Below are 4,032 nucleotides of genomic sequence, written 5' to 3' on the forward strand. Positions count from 1 at the left end.
CTCAAATATCCAGAAGCAATACAGGGAAAGATGGATGGATTTGGCTATATATAACTAAAAAACAAAACAAAAAACCTTTGAATGGTAAAAATATACTATAAGCAAATTATAAAGATAAATGACAATTTGGAAAAAATATTTGATAAAGGGTTAATGTCCCTAGTATATTTGATGATATAAAGGAATCATTGCCAACTTTTTTTTGGAAGATTTTATTTATTTATTTGAGAGAGAGTGAGAGCCAGAGAGATCACAGAGGGAGAGGGAGAGGGAGAAGCAGACTCCCTGCTGAGCAGAGAGCCCCATGCAGGACTCAATCCCAGGACCCCGAGATCATGACCTGAGCTGAAGGCAGACGCTTAACCAACTGGGCTACCCAGGCGCCCCCACTGCCAATTTCTTAGGTGTGATCCTGCTCTTGTGATTATGTTTTGGAAAAATAGTCTTTATTGTTTAGAGATGCTTATTCAAATACTTATGGATAAAATTACATGCCATCTTGGACTTGCTTCAAAATAATCAAGGGGAGGGAGGAGAGGATGGATGAAATGAGAGGGGCCATAAATTGAAATTGTTGAAGTTGGGTGATCGGTACATAGAGGCTCATTCTACTATGCTCTCTCCTTTTGTGTATATTTAAAATTCTCCATACATAAAGATCAAATCTTTTTGGGAAAAAATCTATATAAAGCACACAATTAGCTTCAAAAAACTGTCATTAGAGTTATGTTCAACACATATGTGTGGACACAAATGAAATGCAAACGGTCTCACACATTTGGCCTAATAAATAATTTTCCATTGTATTTTTAAAATAAAGGTCACTGCCTTCATCATTATGGCCGACCAGATGCTCTGAGGGAATTTCCTTCTGCAAAACAATGAAATCCTATTGAAGACAAAATCTGAGACCTGACTGATTTCACACGAGATATGGGGTGTGTTCAGAAGTCCTCCCCTCCCCTCCCCACCAAAATCATTGGAGACCAGAAATACCAGGACTTGGGGCAGCTGGAAGGGACAGGGTTACCAGAGGCTGGCTGGACAACAGAGTGGGTTGGTTGGCCCACTGTGGCAAGTAAAAGGAAACTCAGACTCTCTGTGCTAGCTGAGACCCTCAGGGAGGGTGATGTGATCCCAGATATAGAGCTCCCCAGCCACCGGCAGAAGCAAATCATATCTGGGGGAAACACAGCCATGCTCATGTGTTTATGTATTGCCCATAGCTGCTTTCTGCTCCAGGAGCACAATTGAATAGTTGCAACAGAGTCTGTAAAGCCCACAAAGCCTAAAATATTTATCATCTGGACCTTTACAGAGAAAGTTTGCCGACTCTATCCACTCTTTAAGGATGATGCTAATTCCACTATCACCTCCCCACTCCAAAATGTATGCTGTTCTTGATTTACTATCTTGGCTGGGCAGAGGAAGAGTTTCAGCAGCCTCTACTTCGCTACTCTCCTACCCTCACAGGTGAAAGATCCAATATGGGGATTATTTCAATTGCCATGCATAGAAGTTCTAACTGTACCTTTATCAGTACCCTTACATCCCCAAGCTGGTTAACGCCATGGCATAGCCCTATAGGCCGAGTGGTCCAGAGAAGGGTTAGGGGCAAATCATGAGGGGGCACATGTTGTCATGTGGGGGAGAAACTGCTCAATTGTCTCAAGGAAGGGGGATGTGGTAGTTCTTAAGAGGCATAGGTGGGCCACTTCTGAAGGCTTAGAGGGTGCAGGAGTCCATGCACTCAAATTGTGAGGGGTGATTAACCCAGATGTCTGCAACCCAAAAGTGGGGCCCCCCTTTTCCCCAAACTGGGCCTGACCTGGGCAGAGCAGACCCATCTTGGTCGAATCGTTATCCTTCTCTGGGGCTTGGTCATTTGATTAAGTCCTGGGCCTCAGCCTTATATTCAACGTTCTCTGCCTTCTGCTGCAAGGGATGAGAGCCCCTTTTGTAAGTTATCAGAGAAGTCCTCTGCTTTTTGTGCCTAGCTTTTCAATTGCTTGTTCAGCATTTACGGCTTTTCATCATCTGTTTCTAGGGCACCAACAGTGCTTAGCAATAGCCATCCAATCTCATTGCCTTTAGAACTGCTATTCACATATATTTCTCAACTGTCTGATATGTCATACCAGCTAGTGTATTACACTCCAGTACACCATCCCAATTCATCTCTGGTGAGAGCGTGAACCGGCGGATTGCTACCTTGGGTCAGGTGCTATAGCTACTCATCCTACCACGGGGGCGCCATTGCCAATAGGGAGATGTGTGGTCCAGCTCCAAAACCTTATTTTATCACCCAGTTTCCTGACTATTCCTAATACCACAGCTGTCTCAGATCGGGTTGCTTCTGCAGGAGAAATGGGGGCTATAGAAGGGGGGAGCAAATAGATTTATGGAAATCATAGCTAATATTCCTGTTCTTGGGTTGAGAGGTTGAGATTAGTTACTGTTTATTGTGTTATCTGGTAATTTACATATATTTACATATAATCTTTTGGGTATATCTAACAATATTTTTTAAAGATAAGTAGGCAAAAAATAAATTGCTTATTAATTGTTTATAGTGCATAGCATCTTATGCTACTATAATTAGAAAATTATTAAAAAGCATTATGTGGTAAAAACACTCTCTTATAGGCTCCTGGAGACTTAAAACCAGTATATTTTTGTTGTAGTTGAAAGTATATATGGTCTGTTGGAATTAACCAAGAATAGTGGTAGTTCTTTGTCTTTGTCACTTTTTATTGTAATCTTGGTAATCAATTTTGAATAGAAAAATGGCTCAATTGATTTTTTTTAAAGATTTTATTTATTTATTTATTTATTTGAGAGAGAGAGAGAGAGAGAGAAACAGCATGAGAGGGGAGAGGGTCAGAGGGAGAAGCAGGCTCCCCGCCGAGCCGGGAGCCCGATGTGGGACTTGATCCCAGGACTCCAGGACCATGACCTGAGCCGAAGGCAGTCGCTTAACCAACTGAGCCACCCAGGCGCCCTCAATTGGTTTTTAATAATATAGTCTACTTTAGCTTTTTTGGCAGGGGGAGGGACAGAGGGAGCGGAAGAGAATCTTAAGCAGGCTCCAGGCTCAGTGCAGAGCCCGATACGGGGCTCGATCCCAGGATCATGACCTGAGTCAAAGTCAAGAGTCAGTTGATTAACCTACTGAACCACCTAGGCACCCCAAGTCTGCTTTAGCTTTTAACCAATTAATGTTTTAAGTCTCCATTTAGAGGTGCAGATATCTCTATAAGAAGTCATGATCTGAATGGGGCTCTGAGGTAGCATTCTCAATGTAATAAAGGATAGTTTCCTGGGTCAGTTTCTAATAAATCATTTATGCTGATCTTGCTTCATTGAGTTTCATCTTTCCATAAACTTTGTTGCAGTACTAATGTACTGATTCTCAGTTCTTTGCATGATGGAATCCTTATATATTGGTAAGATTTTACATGGACCAGAGTCATCAACAAAAATCTTGGCTGACTATTTTTAGTCTTTTAAGCAAGGGAGTAAATGATTATATCTATGTTCTGTAAAAACAAAACAAAACAAACACAAAAAACAAACAAAAAACCCAACATATATATCCTGCTGTTCTGTGGATAATGAATGGAAGAGAAGGAAGAGTGTAGGGAAGGAAGGAGAGACGCCACTGAGGACTCTTACCAAAGTCCAAGTGAAAAACAGTGTCTGAATCAGATGGTGACAGTGATGATGGAGAGGAAGAACTGAACCAAGAGACCTTCTGGATATATCCTGGGGAAGAGCGTGGTGATGAATTCAGTATAGAGATAAAGGGTAAGGACTACTCAAAGGTGACTCAAGTTTCTAGTCAGGTGGATTGGGTGGAAATGGTGTCATCTGCACAGCTGAGTAATCAACAACGAATCGATACGTTAAGTAAGGAAAAGCTTAACTCAAGTTCTAGCCATACTGATTGCGAGCACAGTGGTAGAGCCATCGGGGATTATCAAGCAAGGACATTTGCCAAAGAAATACTCTGTAAAATTTTTAAATTTTTAA

Source organism: Mirounga angustirostris, unplaced genomic scaffold, assembly GCF_029215605.1.
Source record: "Mirounga angustirostris isolate CCGP_5_RB_7025 unplaced genomic scaffold, mMirAng1.0.hap1 SCAF_3, whole genome shotgun sequence".
Taxonomy (NCBI): Eukaryota; Metazoa; Chordata; class Mammalia; order Carnivora; family Phocidae; genus Mirounga; species Mirounga angustirostris.